Source organism: Ailuropoda melanoleuca, chromosome 13, assembly GCF_002007445.2.
Source record: "Ailuropoda melanoleuca isolate Jingjing chromosome 13, ASM200744v2, whole genome shotgun sequence".
Lineage (NCBI taxonomy): Eukaryota > Metazoa > Chordata > Mammalia > Carnivora > Ursidae > Ailuropoda > Ailuropoda melanoleuca.
The window spans coordinates 80,464,426-80,484,538 of record NC_048230.1 but is presented as its reverse complement, the minus strand read 5'-3'; the positions used below and the strand labels follow the sequence as shown (position 1 = coordinate 80,484,538).

General features: G+C 38.9%; 1 protein-coding gene across 1 annotated transcript in view; it reads left to right on the top strand.

Moving 5' to 3' along the window:
* Positions 1–19,817, top strand: part of MKKS (McKusick-Kaufman syndrome) — a 71,764-nt gene extending 51,947 nt beyond the window's left edge. Inside the window, exons 8-10 of the transcript XR_004619523.1 lie at positions 18,540–18,669; positions 19,386–19,439; positions 19,787–19,817. The gene's annotated coding sequence lies outside the window, so the exon portion shown is untranslated. The remainder of the gene's footprint in view (positions 1–18,539; positions 18,670–19,385; positions 19,440–19,786) is intronic.
* The last annotated feature ends 296 nt before the right edge of the window (positions 19,818–20,113 follow it).

Genomic DNA, 20,113 nt, shown 5'->3' with positions numbered 1-20,113 from the left:
CTCCACAATCCCGGATGTGTTTTGGAATCTGAAATTCGTGGGGTGTGGAAAGGTAATGCAGTGCATATACGGCAAATCATATCACATCTCCAGGGAGTTCTAAAGCAGCATCCTGTAACAAACGCATTTAAAACTCTGCAAATGAAACACAAAAATTCACAGTAAGCAAGATGAATACACATTATGAACAGTCTCATGTGAGTTCTGGTTTTGTCACTAAATGTAAGAGAAATTTTAGTTTTCAGGCCTTTTTCTATCTGGGCATTATGGATAAGAGATCGCAGAGTGCAAGTTGCTGCAAAAAATAAAAATGAGCAATGGCAGTGGTGGCCACTGGAAAATTTCATATAACAGATTTCTTCCCACAAACAATCCGGATTTGGAATGAAAATTGTCTGTGGCCAGGCTCAGAGCCCCAACCAGGAGACATCGCAATAAAAAGGTACTGAGGTGGACTGGGTGGTGGGTTTGGGGAAGACATAGAACAAGATAAACAATAACAAGCTTGGGAGCACCTAGAAATGGCATCTTGTATGTGGGCTAATTATTTTCAACGATGATCCGCCCCCAAGCCCTTCGCAGCGGGCTCCCTTTCTGTTCTCCATTTGAAAACTCATCTACAGCAACGCGTTAGTGGTGGGTGGCTCAGGATGCCTTGGCCCACCCTCAGACACATCCATTGTTCTTGCAGCTCTTTAGACATCTCATGGCTTCTCTTCACATCTTCTAGTTTTGTATCCAAAATGCTCGGCTCTCCTCTGCTCCTTAACTCTTTTCTCTTGGCAGGGACAAGGGAGGCATCCCTAGGGTCTCCTTTGATTATTGAATTGGCTTTTGCTCAAGGAGCCTCACAGGTTAGTGCAAAGAAGTTGGAAAGTAGGAGGCTGTAACCCTCCTTTCAGAAACCATATGCTGCTTTTCTTTCTCAGCATATTCCTGAAAATTTCCTTTTGGCATCATCTTTTAAAGAATGGATCTAAGCTGAGATGTGTCAGATCAAAGATAGGTTAAAAATCCAGAAGCAAATCATTTTTTCCTCTCAAATACTTCACTGAATATAATAACCAAGCCCTTCAGAAGTAGAAAGTCACTTTTAAGATAATCTCAGGGTTTTTTGTAATGTAAATTTTGTCAACACATAGTGTACATACAGAAAAGTGCACAAATCATAAGTGAACAGATAGATAAGTGAACTTATCACAAAGTTTACACACTTGGTAGTCAGTGCCCTAAGAAACAGAGCATGGCCAGCATTACAGAAGCCCTTCCTATGGTCCCCAGCCCAAGGATGGGGACTTCTAAGACAATAGACTAACATTTTTTTGTTAATTTAAATTTTTTTTGTTTCTTTTTTTTAAGATTGTATTTATTTATTTGACAGAGAGAGAGAGAGAGTGCCCGAGCAGGAGGAGTGGCAGGCAGAGGAAGAGGAAGAAGCCCGCTCCCCCCCTGAGCAGAGAGCCCAATGCGAGCTCTACCCAAGGGCCCCGCGATCATGACCTGAGCCGAAGGCAGACGCTTAACCAATGGAGCTACCCACGCACCCGTTTTTTGTTTCTTTTTCACAACATTATATTTTGAGATTATCCACTATGTTGTGAAAGCTGTAGTTCCATGGTTTGCATTGCTGTGTAGGGCTTTATGTACGAAATGGCATTTAAACATTCTACCATAGTGGTCCTTTGGTTTGTGGCTGCTCTGGGCCGTTACGACTAGCGTTGCTTTAAGCACTCTTGTACGTGTTCCAGGTGGACATATATATGCTTTCCTACTGAATACCTAGAAGGGGGATTCCATAGTTGGGTCATATGACATATACATGTTCCCCTCCCGTCCACACTGCCAGTTTTCCAAAGTGATTGTACTCATTTTCACTTCCAACAGCAGCACATGAGAGCCGAATGGGGCTTTTAAAAACAGATATACGGGTGCCTGGTTGGGTCAGCTGGTTGGGCATCCGACTGTTGATTTCAGCTGTGCTCAGCGGGGAGTCTGCTTTTTTTCCCTCCCCCACTTCCTTTGCTCCTCCCCCTGCTCAAGTGCATGCTCTCTCTCAAATAAATAAATAAATCTAAAAAAAACCCCAAAAACAGATATCCAAGCTCAGTAATATTTTTCAGTTTAGGTATTTGAAGTTGTCCCTTGATTTTGTATCTATAAGGATCCTCACAATTAATCTACAAACCTGTCCTTACCTTTTAAAATAATTTCAGGTTTTAAAGTAAGTGCCAGTTAAAAAAAAAAAAAAATGCTGGGCTCCCTGCTTTATGCGCTTCATGGCACGCCATGGCCTTTCCTATCCTCCCCTGATGGATCATCTTTCCGAGCTTGCAGAGAACAGTTTAAGAGACTTACAACTGAGGTGCTAGGTTCAGTATTAAAACTTCATTCATGGGGCGCCTGGGTGGCACAGCGGTTAAGCATCTGCCTTCGGCTCAGGGCGTGATCCCGGCGTTATGGGATCGAGCCCCATGTCAGGCTCCTCCGCTATGAGCCTGCTTCTTCCTCTCCCACTCCCCCTGCTTGTGTTCCCTCTCTCGCTGGCTGTCTATCTCTGTCAAATAAATAAAATAAAAAATCTTTTAAAAAAATAATTAAAAAATAAAATAAAAAAATAAAACTTCATTCATGAGTCATAGGAGAGTTTGCAGAGAAAGTGTTCTCAATTCTAGTAAAATCTAATACTGACCCTCACTTCAGACAACAAAGTCACTGGGGGAGATTTTCACATGTGGTCTCTCTATCTCATTATTCTGGAGTCACATTTATGGACATTCATAAAGCCAAGAATATATAGAATCTACTCGTAACTTACAGAAGCTTTCCTCTAATGATGGCCTCACTTTATGCACAGGTAAATAAGCTAATAAAAATAACACCTATTTTGTTAACTGCTGACTATGTGTCAAGCAGTGTAATCTGGGCTTTAGACCCTTGCCACTCCAGGTGTGGTCCAGGATCAGCAGCATGGACATCTGGGAGTTTGCTAGACACGTACAGCATTCAGATCCTCTGCCCATTTTTAAATGGATTGTTTTCTGCTATTGAGTTGCATGAATTCTTTGCATATTTTGGATATCAACCTTTATCAGATACATGATGTGCAAATATTTTCTCCCATTCTATAGGTTGTCTTTTTATTTGCTGATGGTTTCCTTTGCTGGGCAGAAGCTTTTTGGTTTGATGTAGTCCTCCTTATACATTTTGCTTTTATTGCCTTTGATTTTGGTGTCAAATTAAAAAAAAATCATTGCCAAGACTGATGTCAAGGAGCTTACTGCATGTTTTCTTCTAGAAGTTTAACGGTTTTTCAATTCTTACATTCAACTCCTTAATTCATTTTCAGTTGATTTTTGTGTATGTGTAAGATAGTGGTCCAGTTTTATTCTTTTGCCTGTGACTGTCCAGTTTTCTCAATAACATTTATAAAAAGATTGTCCTTTCCCCATCGTATATTCTTGGTTCCTTTGTCATAAATTAATTGACCATTTATATGTGGATTTATTTTTAGGCTCTCTATTCTGTTCCATTGATTTATGTGTATGTCTATTTATATTGTGACCAATACTTAAGTTGTTTCCAAATTTTGGCAATTGTGAATAATGATGCAATTAACATGGGAGTGCAGATATCTTTTTGAGATCCTATTTTCATTTCTTTTGGGTATATACCCAGAAGTAGGACTGCTAGATCATATGGTAGTTTTATTTTTAATTTTTTTTAGGAACCTCCGTATTTCCCATAGTGGCTACACCAATTCACATTCCCAGAAATAGGCCCATTTTAGGGATGAGGAGCCAGAGGCATGAAGAATCATTGAAAATGTAAATTTAGAGAAAGACTGACAGTAGAACAGAGATTTATAATCATTATGCTGTGTGACTTTCAACCTATTTTATAAGCATTTGATTTATGTGTACATTTTTAGGACCTTACCTTCGAATAAATAAGTGATAACAAGCCCACCAAGTATATAGGTTTAATAATAAATCTGGAATTTGGTCTTTTAAGTATTGACTTTTGGATATTTTGCTGGTAAATGTGACAGGAAGAATGTGACAACAGAGAATTGGTTTTGTCCTCAGGAAAGGTGGGCAGTTTGTTGCGGGTGGGTAAGCAGATGAAAAAATGAGCTGACAAAGTTGAACTTTATCTCAGGCTTGTGCTTCCAGATAACAGCAGAGTTAAGATATCCTACCACCTTTTTGTTTTGTTTTCTTTCTTTTTTTAATATTTTATTTGTTTATTTGACAGAGAGAGAGATAGCCAGCAAGAGAGGAAACACAAGCAGGGGGAGTGGGAGAGGAAGAAGCAGACTCCTAGCAGAGGAGCCTGATGTGGGGCTCGATCCCATAACGCCGGGATCACGCCCCGAGCCGAAGGCAGAGGCTTAACGACTTCGCCACCCAGGCGCCCCATCACCTTTTTGTTTTCTGAAATCCCACCACCTTTTTGTGTTTCGGGAAATGCCTTACTACAAAGAACTACCCTCCTCCCCAAAACAAGTTAGATTTGGCTGTCCAGTCTTTGTCAGGACTCTCATCAGATTTGTAGATGACCCTCTTGTTTACCCGTGACAGGCCAACTGTAGACTTTTCTTCTCCTTCTGCTTGAACTCACTGAAAGACCAGATGCAGACCTTCCACTCCCAGTTCTTTGTCTCATGAATGATTAGCTGAGATTAGAACTATTTGTCCCTTTCTGAATCTTGCTAGACAAAGAGATAAACATTTCCTGTTAGCTAAGACATCACCTGATTGCAAAATATTCCAACTATAAATCATTCTGCCTATAATTGTTTACTCCTCCCTATAAAAGGGTAAAGCAAATTAATAGGTACTGTGTGGTGTTCTCCCTATTTTATAGGCTAATAAAATCTATCTCCTTAGTTGTTTGGTTTTTGTCTCGGCCAGAGCTCATGGTTTCATATCTTTAGTATGAAGGGTTGGTGGTCAGTTGGCAAAGATAATCCTTGCCCTGTATTTCTGAGCTTTGTAATATCTAGAGGAAGAAATGACTGTTCTTTTGAAGCCCACAAGAATATCTTCTCCTCAATTTGCTGTCATCTTGCCCCAGGTTTGGTAGCTATAATTAGCAACCATCTTCCCAAAGGCTCTCTGCGGCTCAGGACTTCACTTGGGCTCCACCATCAGCCTGTATTAAGTCTATCCTTAGCAGGCTCAGCAACCTCTGGGCTTAGGTGCTGAAAATGTTTGAAAAGTGTGGGAATGTTTAAAGCGGAAATCCTCTAGATAGCTAACTGTATATGAGATTGCAGAATTGATCTGATGAGCACTGGGAAGGCTTTGAAAGAAGATATATAATTCAGATACTCTTTCAACATTTGCATTTCATTTAATAATACCATTTTGCTCCTTTAGAAGCCTGTTTAACCTCTGAACACAAAAGGTGTTAATGGAAGAAATATGTATTTATGTATTTATTCAGTTTCTATTGTCACAAGGAAGAAAAAACAACCACTTTCCTGTACTTTGCTAAAAGGCATGCTTTCTACAAAACAGAATTATAGAAGTAAGGGAAGGAAGTTTCCATTTACTCTTTCGTTTTTTGTATTATACAATCTTGAGATTAACAAACCCCATCTGAGCATCCTTTACAATGCATCTGTGTTGTGGGTTCAATGTTAAATGATTATGGACTACAGAATAAATAAAGAAGTCATGATTAACAAAATAGTTTTTGGGGGCACCTGGGTGGCCCAGTCATTAAGTGTCTGCCTTCCGCTCAGGTCATGATCCCAGCGTTCTGGGATCAAGCCCTGCATTGGGCTCCCTGCTCAGAGGGAAGCCTGCTTCTCCCTCTTCCACTCCCCCTGCTTGTGTTCCCTCTCTCGCTGCCTCTCTCTCTGTCAAATAAATAAATAAAATCTTTAAAAAAAATAGTTTTTGGCTTGGATTTTTAAATCTTGATAACTGAATGTTATTTGGTGGTCTTTTCATAGCATGTGTAGAGTATATGTAATGAATTCAAATTAGAAACTTTTTTCAGATTCCCTTAAAATCAGGACTAAAGCATCAGCAGAAATGGATATATAAAAATATTAATTACTGTATCTTTAAAATTCTACCACGCTATCATTAGAATTCTTTTTTAATTTAAGTTTTATTTATTTATGTAATCTCTACACCCAACGTGGGGCTCAAACTCACAACACTGAGATCAAGAGTGGCATACTATTCCAACTGAGCCAGCCAGGTACCCCATATTATTAGAATTCTTATAACCAAAGGGGTCATTATATAAATGTTTATAGAAATTTTTATTCTGCATATAGACTGTGCAGAAAGGTCACCTGCTAACTTCTCAAGCACTTCCACTGCCCACCACCATGTTGTTTTCACTGAAATATCAAGATTTACTTTCATATCGATATTCTCCAGTCTGCCTTTAGAGAATAATTAGGCAGAACCAACAACACTGAAGATAATTAAAAGGTTAGAATAGACTTCAGAGTTAGCAAGAAATAACATCAAAAAGAAGTTAGACTTTTATCCACTATAGCAAGAGAGAGGCTGGATTTTGAGCCTAAGTCAACAGAATTATTTCTGTAGTATTAATATGTAGCTAGGTTAAAGTTATCTCAGTATTTTCACAAAATAATCTCTTTACTCTAACCAACACATAGCATCTCAAAAGCACTGTCCATTATTTTTTCTGTTAATTATAAACTGAGCTAATCTAAGGTCAAAATAGTAGCACCTTCTATTATTTTCCAGCTTTATTGTGATACAGTTGACATATAACCATGCACAAGTTTAAGGTGTACAAGTTGATAATGTGATACACATGTATCTTGTATCTAATTACCACAATAAGGTTAGTTAACACCTCCATAACATCACATACTTATCCGTGTGTGTGTGTGTGTGTGTGTGTATGCGCGCACGCACATTTTGTATGGTAAGAATATTTAAGAGCTACTCTCATAGAAACTTTCAAGTATATAACACAGGACTGTTAACTATAGTTACCATGTTACACATTGGATATCCAGAATTTATTCATCTTATCACTAGAAGTTTACACACTTTGACCAATATCTTCCCATTTTTCCCCATCCCCCAGCCCTGGCAACCACCATTCTACTCCGTTTCTACGAATTCAGCTTTTTTAGATTCCACATATAAGTGAAATCATACAGTGTTTGTCTTCCTTTGTCTGAGTTATTTCAGTTGGCATAATGTCCTCAAAGTACACCCACGTTGTTGCAAATGGCTGGCTTTCCTTTCTTTTTTGGCTGAATAGTATTTCATTTATTTATATAGATATATATTATAATATAATAATATACATATTTTTATGATGAATATACATTCATTGTATATTCATTGTATACATTCATTGCATATACATTGACAGATGAATGTATTCATTCATTGCGTATACATTGACAGATGAATATACATTCATCTGTCAATAGACACTTATGTCGTTTCCATGTCTTAGCTATTGCAAATAACATGAACATAGGAGTGCATATATCTATTTGAATTAATTCAATTCATTCAGATATATATCCAGAAATGGGATTCCTGGATCATATGGTAGTTTAATTTTTAACTTTTTGACCTCCATACTGTTTTCCATAGTGCTATAACAATTAACATTCTCACCAACAGCACACAAAGGTTTTCTTTTTTGCACATCCTTGCACATTGTTACTCTTGTCTTTTCAATTATAGCCATCCTACAAGGTGTGAATATCAGTGCAGTTTTGATTTGCATTTTTCTGATCATTAGTGATGTTGAGTATCTTTTCATGTACCTATCGGCCATTTGTATATCTTCTTTGGAAAAATGACTATTCAGCTCCTCTGCCAATTTTAATCTTAATTTTATTTAAGTTGTAGATAGTTAACATGCAGTGCAGTATTGGTTTCTGGAGTAGAATTCAGTGTTTCGTCACTTACATACAACACCCAGTGCTCATCATAAAAGGTGCCCTCCTTAATACCCATCACCCAATTAGCCCATAGCCCAACCATCTCCCTCCATCAACTTTCAGTTTGTTCTCTATCATTAAGAGTCTCTTATGGCTTGTTTACCTCTCTCCTTTTTTTCTTGTCACCCTTCCCATATGAGTGAGATCATACGGTATTTGTCTTTCTCTGACTTATTTCACTTAGCATAATATGCTCTAGCTCCATCCATGTCATTACAAATGGCAAGATTTCATTCTTTTGATGGCTGAGTAATATTCCATTGCATATATGTAACACATCTCTTTATACATTCATTAGTCAATGGACATTTGGGCTCTCTCCATAGCTTGGCTATTCTTGATAATGCTGCTACAAACATTGGAGTCCATGTATCCCTTTGAATCTGTATTTTTGTAAATACCTAGTAGTGCAATTGCTGGATCATAGAGTAGTTCTATTTTTAAGATTTTGAGGAACCTCCATACTGTTCTCCTGAGTGGCTGCACCAGTGTGCATTCCCACCAACAGTGTAAGAGGGTTCCCCTTTCTCTGCAAGCTTGCCACTACCTGTTGTTTCTTGTGTTGTTAATTTTAGCCATCCTGACAGGTGTGACATGGTATCTCCTTGTGGTTTTAATTTGTATTTCCCTGATGTTGAGTGATGGTGAGCATCTTTTCATGTGTCTGCTAGCCATCTGGATGTCTTTTTTCCTTTGCCCATTTTTAAACTGGATTTTTTGGGGTTTTTTTCTATTGAGTTGTATAAGTTCCTTATGTATTTTGAATATCAACTCCTTATCAAATAGTTTGCAAAATATTTTCTCCCATTCCATAGGCATCTTTTTATTTTGTTTATTGTTTTTTTATCTTTTTTTTTTTTTTTAAGTAAGCTCTAGGCCCAAAGTGGGGCTTGAACTCATGACACTAAGATCAAGAGTCGCACGCTCTACTGGCTGAGCTAGCCAGGAGCCCCTGTTCGTTGTTTTTCTGCTGTGCCAAAGCTTTTAGTTTGATGTAGTCCCACTTGTTTAGTTTTGCTTTGGTGCTTGTGCGTTTGGTGTCATATCCAAAAAATTGTTACCAAGGCCCATGTTAAGGATATTTTCCCCAAAATTGCACTATTGGATATTTACCCCAAAGATACAAATGTAGTGATCCAAAGGGGCACCTGCACCCCGACGTTTATAAGAGCAATGTCCACAATAGCCAAACTATGGAAAGAGACCAGATGTCCATCGACAGATGAATGGATAAAGATGTGGTATCTATATATAATGAAATATTACTCAACCATAAAAAAAAATGAAATCTTGCCATTTGATGTGGATGGAACTAGAGGGTGTTATGCTAAGCAAAATAAGTCAATTAGAGAAAGACAATTATCATATGATCTCACTGATCTGTGGAATTTAAGAAACAAAACAGAGGATCATAGGGGAGGAGACAAAAAAATAAAACAAGATGAAATCAGAGAGAGAGACAAACCATAAGAGACTCTTTAGCATAGGAAACAAACAGGGTTGCTGGAGGGGGGATAAGGTAACTGGGTGACAGACATGAAGGAAAGCACATGATGTAATGAGCACTGGGTATTATACAAGACTGATGAATCACTGACCTCTACTTCTGAAACCAATAATACATTGTATGTTAATTGAATTTATATAAAATGAATACATTTAAAAAAACAATATTTTCCCTTATGTTTTGTTCTAGGAGTTTTACAGTTTCAGTCTTATATTTAACTATAATTCATTTTGAGTTATTTTTGAGTGGTGTAAGATAGGGGTCCAATTTTATTCCTTTGCATGTGATTATCCAGTTTTCCCAGCACTGTTTATTATTAATGCATAGAAACACAGTTGATTTCTACAAGCTTACTGAATCTGTTTATTAGTTCTAATAGTTTTTTTGGTGGAGTTGTTAGGATTTTCTCTATCTAAAACCGTATCATCTGCAAAAAGACAAACTTCCTTCTTCCTTTATAATTTGGGTTCCTTTTATTTCTTTTTCTTATCCAATTGCTCTGGCTTGGTCTTCCAATACTGTTAAATAGGAGTGGTGCTAGTTGGCACCCTTGTCTTATTCCAGATCTCAGAGGAAATTTTTCAACCTTTCACCAGTGAGCATGTTATCCATGGGTTTGTCATACATGGCCTTTATTATGTTATGTTCCTCCTAAACCCAATTTTTGATAGTTTTTATCAGAAAAAGAAGAAAAGGATATAGAATTTTATCAAACGCTGTTTCTGTATCTACTGAAATGATCATATGATTTTTATCTTTCATTCTATTTAAAATAGTGCATTACACTTACTGATTTGCATATGGTGATTCCATTCTTGATTCCTAGAGATAAATCCCACTTGACTAAAAGGTGTATGATCCTTTTAACTTATTATTACATTCAGTTTCCAGCATTTTGATGAGAATTTTGCATCTATATTCATCAGGGATATTGGTAGGTAGTTTTTGCTTTTGTTTTTGTTTTTTCCTTGGAGTGTCCTTATCTGACTTTGGTATCAGAGTAATGTTGGCCTTGTAAAATGAGTTTGAGTGTGTTCTCTCCTCCGAAATTTTTGATAGTTTGAGGACTGGCATTAACTATAAGTATTTAATAGAATTCTTCAGCTGGTCCTGGGCTTTTCTCTGTTGGGAGATTTTTGATTACCAACTGAATCTCCTTACTTATTATTGGTCAATTCAGATTTTCTATTTCATCATGGTCCAATCTTGGTAGCTTGTATGTTTCTAATAATGCTTGGTATGATTTCATTCTTCTTAAATTTACTAAGATTTGTTTTGTGACCAACAGATGATCTATCCTGGAGAATGTTCCATGTGTTCTTGAGAAGAATGTGTGTTCTGTTGCTGTTGAATGGAAAATTCTGTATATGTCTGTTAGGTATATCTGGCCTAAAGTATAGTTCAAATCCAGTGTTTCCTTATTGATTTCGTCTGGAGGATCTATCCACTGTTGAAAGTGGGGTATTGAAGACCCCTACTATTATTGTATTATTTATTTCTCCCTTCATATTTGTTAATTGCTTAATATATTTAGATGCTCCAATATTGGGTGCTTGTTTACAACTGTTATATCTTCTTGATGGATTGACTCCTTTATCATTAATATAGTGACCTTTGTCTTTTGTTATGGTTTTTGACCTAAAGTCTATTTTGTCTTATATAAGTTACCTATGTTTTTTTTTTTTTCATGGAATATCTTTTTCCATCCCTTTATTTTGAGCCTATGTGTGTCCTTAAAGATGAAATTAATCCCTTGTAGGAAGTATAGAGTTGTTTTTTTTAATCCATTCTGCCACTTTATGCCTTTTGATTAAAATAATTTAATCCATTTATTATAAAGTAATTATTAATAGGTAAGGATTTATCATGCCATCTTATTGGTTTTCTGCCTATCTTGTAGTTCCCCTGTTTCTTTCTTCCTCTCTTGGTATCTTCCTTGGGAACTGATGGTTTTCCATAGTGGTTTGCTTTGATACTTGTCTTTATTGTTTGTATGTACTGTAGGTTTTTGCTTTGTGGTGACCATGAGGCTTACATAAAACATCTTACAGATATAAGAGCCTATTTTATGCTGATAACAATTTTACTTCAATTGCATACAAAACTATACTCTTTAACTGCCCCCCATTTTGTTTCAATATCACAATGTACCTTTTTTTTTTTTTAAAGTGGGCTCAACACAGGGCTTGAACTTATAACCCTAAGATCAAGACCTGAGTTGAGATCAAGAGTCAGATGCTTAACCGACTGAGCCACCCAGGCACTCCCACAATGGACCCGTTTTTATATTGTGTATCCACTAACAAATTATTGCACTTATAGTTATTTTTAATGTTTTTGTTCTTTAACAATTTTATAAACATGCCATGATTTATTTGTCCATTTAACATTAAATATTGCCTAATTGTTTTCCAAAGTTGTTTCCATTTAAATATAATTTATATACATCAGTATATGACAGTTGTTGTTGCTCCACATCCCTACCAGCATTTGGTATTGTCAGACTTCTCTTTTTTTGCTAAGTACACGAATATGGTAGTTATTAATTTAATTAAACCTTTTATGTAAATTTAAATTTAAAAAGCCAAATACATAAGTTGAAGCTGAATTAGTTTATATGTATATTTGTTAGGGCAGGGATCAGCAAACATTTTCCTAAGAGGCCAGATAGTAAATACTGCAGGCTTTGTGGGTCATAAGGTCTCTATTGCAACTATGCAAGTCTACCATTACAGCACAAAAGCCACCATAAATAATATGTAAGCAAATAGGCCTGGCAGTGTTCCCATATAATGTGACATACAAAATCAAGAGGCCTACATCCAAACCGTAGTTTATCAACTCTTGAGTTAGAGTAAGTAATGCCAGCTATTATAATAAATTACTTGCAAACCTCAGTGACTTCACATAACAGACTTATTTTTCATTCATGCAAAATCTAATGTAGAATTTTCTGATTGATTATTTGGCCTCCTGGGAGGTTCTCCTTCAAGCAGTGACTCAGGTATCCATGATTCTTTCATATTGTGTTCTTCAACACATGGCCTTCATGGTCACCACAGAAGGTGAAAAAGAACATAGAGGATTATGCTGCTGGTTCTAAGGCCAATAAATCTAATAATCTGTTATCCATTCATATTATATTATCAGATGCTGGCCAAGGTCATCGGAGGTGGGAAAATGTAGTTGTCCCATGTGCCAGAAAAAAAAAAATATTGATGAGCATCCAGCCAGTCTTTACCACAATATGATAGAATTCTATATTGAGTATATCATAGTATTTCAAAAAAATCATGATTTTTAGATTTGTCACTTGCAGAATTTGAAAACCATTTAGGTATGCCCTTCTTTACAAAATTGTCACTCCTATTGGGCTGTATAAATGCTATTTCACCATCTTCAACCAAAAATTAATTTTCTTGACCAAAAACACTGGATCAAATTAGATGATTGAAGCCATAGATATAAATGAATATCTTTATTCAATGAATACCTCCATTTGTCTCCCTCCACATTTCACTTCAAGAACAGGATTCCTGGAATGAAGTTGAGACAAATACTTTTTCCTTCACTATAGGCTTATTGGCTAGGTTCCTTACTTTTCCTTTTAACTCTTTAACTCAAGAGTCACACATGCCGGGGCGCCTGGGTGGCACAGCGGTTAAGCCTCTGCCTTTGGCTCAGGGCGTGATCCCGGCGTTATGGGATCGAGCCCCATCAGGCTCCTCTGCTATGAGTCTGCTTCTTCCTCTCCCACTCCCCCCTGCTTGTGTTCCCTCTCTTGCTGGCTGTCTCTCTCTCTGTTGAATAAATAAATAAAATCTTTAAAAAAAAAAAAAGAGTCACACATGCCATTTAAATGACAGTAAATAATGAATTATTTGATTCCAAGTTCCTGAAGCTTCTTAGTCATTTATATTATCCTTTTTTTTTTTTTAAGATTTTATTTAATGACTTGCCAGAGTGAGAGAGAGGGAGAAAGAGAGAGAGAGAGTGCGCGCAAGCAGGGGGAGCGGCAGGCAGAAGGAGAAGCAGGCTCCCCACTGAGCAAGGAGCTCAACTCTGGGTCATGACGTGAGCTGAAGGCAACGGACTGAGCCCCCCAGGCGTCCGTAGGCATTTACATTATTCTAAGGGAAATGTCCAGGACGGCTGTATAGCCAGCCCTCTATGGATGATACACACTTTGAGATCAGGATTATCGGAGTACATTTTTCTTCACCATAGCTAATTTCTTCAAGCCTGTTGGTTTTCCAAGTTTTTAAGTAAAATTCTCTGGTTCTATTTCATGCCGACCACAGGAATCTACTTCTTTGTAAAGCGGAAGCATAAAAGACTACATAAAGGACATATAGTTTATATCGACCCTTACGCTGTGCTTTACAATAAAATGAATTTTACTAACTTGGAGTCCAAAAGCAAAGGCCTTTCCAACAAACAAATGAAATAGTTCATTTCTACTAATGTGGAATAAATTTAAGTGAATCAAAAAATAATAAGAGGATCAAATATTCAGGATGACTACGGTATTATTATTAAAATGTAGGAACTCGAGGGTGCCTGGGTGGCTCAATCAGCATCTGACTCTTGATTTCAACTCAGGTCATGATTTCAGGGTCATGGGATTGAGCTCTGTGTTGGATTCTGTGCTCAGCATAGAGTCTGCTTGAGATTCTCTCTATCCCTCTCCCTTACGCCCCACCGTGGTCGCGAGCGTGCTCTCTCTTTAATTAAGTAACTAATAAATAAATAAATCTTTAAAATATAGGAGTTTATTTTTCTCTAATAATTACTCCTGCTATTTATTATGAGATGTTGCTGGTTATGGTGATGGTGACCAGGGGAGGGTAACCTGATGGAGATCGTGATGTCATATTTGGTATAATTTTAGCCATATCTCAAGGAGGTATTATTATTCTCACTTTATTGAAGTTGAAACTAAGGCCTAGTGTCCCATCTATCGTCACATGGTTAGAAGCAGTAAAGGCAGGATTCAAATGTAAAGCTCCCATTTAAGTTGTGACACTTTTTTTTTTTTTTAAATGCCAGACCTGCCTCCCTTAGAATGGCACTCAACTACAGAAGAACATATGATTTAGGACAATACACCTTGTATTGGCTTTGTTTGTTTGTTTGTTTACAAATTCCCAGAATGTTATAAAACTCAGTTCTTCACGTAGCAATTTCATGCTCAGTATCCCTTTATAGAATCTCTGCCCATATAAAAAGTCTGTTATTGTAGAGTCAGGTGTCCCATTGTCTGAGAAGAAGAGCTATGTTTTTCTAAATTAGAAATGAGACATGAACTATTGATCAAACAAAGCCAAGTGAAACTTTACTCGAGGGAATAAAAAGTATACTGGGTTTCCTGAGAGATCATCTGGGCCTCTTTGTTCAGGTTCTAAACATACTAAATACAGAAAACAGACTCGGCAAGTGTATCATGGGAACTATTCATGAACTGGGTTAAAAAAAACTCATAAAAAGCACACAGCTTTGCTTCTTGTGGTCAGAGCACCTATGTGCTTTAGTCTTTAGAAGAGATACCTTTACTAAAACTGCTTAATCTTTCTGGAGCTCAATTTTCTCATCTGTCAAATAGGAACAACAGAGCCTGTTCTGATCTTCTCTTGGGGTTGCAAAGGTCAAATGAAATGATAGCTGTGCATACTGACTTTTGTGCTATTCCCGGGTCCCTCTCTGGGCAGGATCCATCTTTGTGAGTGAGAGTAAGGGGTGCAGGCTACCGCAATTGCTGTGACCCTACCATTCTGCATGCAGTTCCAACGTGTAGGTTTCTCTCCACACCACCAACCTCGGTGTCCTAGAATCCAACTCAATTCTGACCCTATTCACCTGAAGATAGCATCAGATCGCACAGGTTCAAGGCTCAGCCCCACCAATGCCCTTCACTTCAGATGCCAATCACCAAGTCAGCTTGTCACCTTGTGCTTCTGACCAACTGGCTGCATATCAGAGCTTCCCACTATTCCCTCCTTAGGTTTATTTTGTTAAAGAAGCTTACAGAATTCAGGACAGCAGTTTACTCCCTAGATTACTGGTTCATAACCAAGGATATGAATCGACAGCCAGATGAAGAAATACATAGGGCAAGGTATGTGAAGGGGACATGAGCTTCCTTACCCTTCCAGCACGCCCCTTTTCCCACATCTCCATTCTTTTGGTTTCCATGGAGGGTTTACTACATAGGCAAGGTTGATTGAATCATGGGCTCTAGGCAACAATCTCCAGTGCACCTCCCCTCTCCCAGGTCAGGGTGGGGATGGGGGGTGGGGAGAACTGAAAGTGCCAACACTCTAATCATGCTGAGTTTTCCTGGCACCCAGCCCCCAGCCTAAGGTGACCTTAGGGCTTTTAAAAAGTTATCCATTTATATAACAAAAGACACTTAGGAAATCCCAAGGATGTTAGGAGCTCTGGGCCTGGAGTGGAGGACTAAGACTAACTGAACAAATATTTTTTTATTATACACACAACATCATAGATGCTAAGCCAGGCTTCTCAGGAGGGAGGAATAAGCCTGTCATTTCTCACCTTAAGGTTCCTTGCATGTAGCAATGCCAGTAGGAAAACGGTCAAAACCATGTGGATATAACATCACCTGATTTATTATAGACCGACCTTGACCAAGGTCAAAAAAGAAAATATCACATGAGCCAAGAATCTCTCAAACAAAGAGGTTCAATTCAGCCTCTTTATAAAGAGAGTGCTTTCCTCTTCTACGTCACCCTTTATAACCTAGAAGCCAAGGAGAGAGCTACGGAGGCTACTGCTAGCCTCACCGCCAGCTGAAAGCACCCCAGAAATGCAAAGATGGATGGAAACTGAACTGGGACACACTAATGCTTCGGCAAGGCTTGACTTTAAACTGAACACATTTTTCTCGTCCTCATTCTTGAGGCTTCCCCGTCCCTTCACTTGCTTTTCTGTAGAATCCTTTGTTCTAGGAATTCAATATTGATACTTAGTAGCGAGGCTCAGATGGCCCCTGCCAGGGCTGGTCATGAGAGCGCCTTGAAGACACGACCTACGCAGCTGGCAGCAGGGACTGGATTCCTATTGAAACCACCCAGAGCCAGCCTTTTACCCCGGGGGTAGACCTGCAGTTATTTTTTCAGTAGGCTCCATGCCCAACATGGGGCTTGAACTCAGGACCCTGAAATGCAGAGCCACATGCTTTACCGGCTGAGCCAGCCAGGTGCGCCTTGGGTCTGAAGGCAGTTTTGAAGGCATTAGCCTGCTGCAGCCTCCTTTGCCTGGCAAAGTAATAAACTGTCTTCCTTCTTTATACCCAAACTCTGTCTCCGAGCTACATATCTCAGTTCTGGAGCTGAGGTCACTTTTTGACAATGCAATTAACTATTTCCTTTAGGGTATGTTTTTTCTCATTAGCAGATGAGGGGAGGGCAAGTCCTTACCAAGGAAACCCCAAGTGGGTGGGTGTTCAGGCACCTTGGGACTCTCCCATTAGGTTCCATTCCCGTTGGCTCAATTCACTTTTGTGATTTCAAGAATATAAAAAATTCACACTTTTCTCATTTTTACTTCTCCACGAAGTCCGGGTGACCTGAATATACCCCCTGAATTCTGACTTCATACATTCTATTTCTTTAACTGACCTCAATAGTTTTTCCTCCTTTGATAAATAAACTCCCTAACAGATCTATACAGGCTCCTCCTAGTGAAAAGTTCATGAATAAACATGAGACCCTTTATATGCCTGATGTGGCTATCGTTACATTGTGCTGCCTGTTTCCAACCTGAAACACCAGCAAGGGTATGCTAATTGTCCGAACAATAGTTAGGACTATATTTCGTCTTTCTTGGCTCTAGGTTTTTGCCGCTGCTCTTTTGCCTCTCTCAATACCCTCCTCTCTTCCCAAAAAAGGTTGAAAATTTACCAGCCCTGGTACTGAAACTTGCGTGTAAACACTTCTTCAGTCTCTTAAACCTGGAATCATTATTCACCAGCATTATTGTTTGTGAATTACATTTATTAATTTGCTCAAGAACTACTCTGCAATATTACTTTGCTTGCTCTTTACCCTGTATCTATCTTTCAGTTTAGTTTCACGTTAATGTCACTTCTCCCCCACCTAGAATTTTAACTTCTTGACTGCAAGCAGGGTTAACTTCTAAGTAATCCCACCCTATTCTATCCGCTGTCTTCATTTAGGAGGCCCAACCAAGAAGGACTGGTTGTGTTTGATGCTTTAAACATATGCTTCGTACATTTTGCCAAAGGAAATTAAATTGAGTTGGTCGTTCTTTAACTATTTGCACCTCTTTTACCCTGAAATTTTTTTTTAAAGATTTACTTTATTTGGAAAGTTAACAAGAGAAGAGTTTTTATGGAGGATTAGAGAGCTTCAGGGTGAGGGGCTGGTGGCCTGAAAAACCAACCATGTGATTGGATGGTTGAAACTTTCAGCCCCACCCCCCCAACCACTGAGTTCAGGAGAAGAGCTGGAGACTGAGTTCAATCCCGTGGCCTGCTGATTCAATCAACCATGCACACAAAATGAAACCTCCATAAGAACTGAACACTAGGCGCAGGGAGCTTCCTGTCGGGAACACGATGTACTGGCAGAGTAGTGGGACCTGACTCCATGGGAATGGCAGCTCCTATGCTCAGAAGCCTTCCACACTTTCCATGCTATGCGTCTCTTCATCTAGCTGTTCATTAGTGTCCTTTCTCATAAAACGGCATTGTATGTATAGTGTTTTCCTGAGTTCTATGAGTTGTTCTAGAGAATTATCGAACTTGCAGGAGTGTGAGAAGCCCTGGATTTGTCGCTTGCCAGCCAGAGGTGGGTGGCTTGAGTTCACCCAGGACTCGCAGCTGGCATGTGAGGTGAGGGGCAGTCTTGTGGGACGGAGCAGCAGACCTGTGGAGTCTGTGCTAACTCCAGGTATTCAGTGTCAGAATTGAGTTGAACTGAAGGACACCAGGATGGTATCAGAAAGCTAAGCATTTTCTATAGATGATCTCATCTCATCCTCAGTAAACGCTGGAGGTAAGAGTGACTATCATTATTCTTTATGCAGATTAGAAGGTTGAAGCACACGCAGAATGATTTCTCCAAGATCAGAAGCCTGGTGTTTGGATGTCAAAATCCAATGATGTGACTTATTATGCTGTACTGCCGTCAAGCCTGCCAAATCTCCTAAGCCAAAGGTAACACTGTTGGCAGTGGGGGAGTGAGGGTATCCCGGGCACCTCTTTTGCTCATCTACAGATATTTCTGGCACATCCTCTTACTGCACCTACTTACCATGGTGACTGGTTCAGGACATGCCTTGAACAGCTTCGTGGGAATACATCTCATTCAGACTAGCCATGTCCCTTTTGTGCAAACACCCTTGGTTTCGCTCAGCCTCTACAAATGTGCGCCCAGATGAGAGGCAGTGTGGACCGTTGACCAATGGGGAATGGAAGCCAATGGGTGGTAAACACTTCCCTCTTTTGTCTCTGAGACATGTGTTATAAAACTCTTCAAAAAAGTGTTTTGGGTTCAAACCCGTTGCCACAGAGTAGAGGCTCATTTGGCAACATACTCCTGTACTTTCTCTCTCTCTCTCTTTTTTTATAATAATTTTTTATTTTGTTATGATAGTCACCATACAGTACATCCCAAGTTTTTGATGTAAAGTTCCATGATTCATTACTTGTGTATAACACCCAGTGCACCATGCAATACGTGCCCTCCTTAATACCCATCACCGGCCTATCCCGTTCCCCCACCCCCCTCCCCTCTAAAGCCCTCAGTTTGTTTCCCAGAGTCCATAGTCTCTCGTGGTTCTGTTTTTCTCTCTTACACTGATGCCCTCCCCCAGTCTTACATTCCTGCCTCCTGGCATTATCTCCCAAATAAACTACCGACATTTTCACAGGCTTGCTTTCTGTGGAACCAGGTGAAGACAAAATACAGTTAACTTCAGCCAAAGGTATGTTGATGATACCTTAATAACAAAATGACACAGATAAATGGGCTCTTCCTGAATTTAATGCCCCTGCACAACTGATTTGTGGTGAAACAAAATATGTTGAAACTAATTAAAAGTGTTTCACATCCTGGAATTTTTTGAAAGGGATGACTTTGAACTAATAACATCTGAAATGATGAATACTATGGTAAATGAAAAATTAACGTCAATGAAGAGTGTTCATTAGAATTTATGGAAAAATTAACATGAAGAGATTTCAGAGTAGATACCTGTTTACATGAGTTTAAAGTTTATTCTATTTTTTTATTTTTTCTTTTTTTTAAAGACTTTATTTATTCATTTGATAGAGATAGAGACAGCCAGCGAGAGAGGGAACACAAGCAGGGGGAGTAGGAGAGAAAGAAGCAGGCTCTCAGCGGAGGAGCCCGACGTGGGACTCGATCCCAGAACTCCAGGATCACGCCCTGAGCCGAAGGCAGACGCCCAATGACTGAGCCACCCAGGTGCCCCTAAAGTTTATTCTATTTTAAATTAAATGTCAATTTTATTTTGAATCTGAGGGGTTTAGAATAAAAACCCTGGATAAGTTACTATCTGCCTCAGAAACTGAGCGGTCATAGCATACAGTTCGCATCCTCACTGTTTAGTGTCAGGCACATAATAAAGACTTAGTA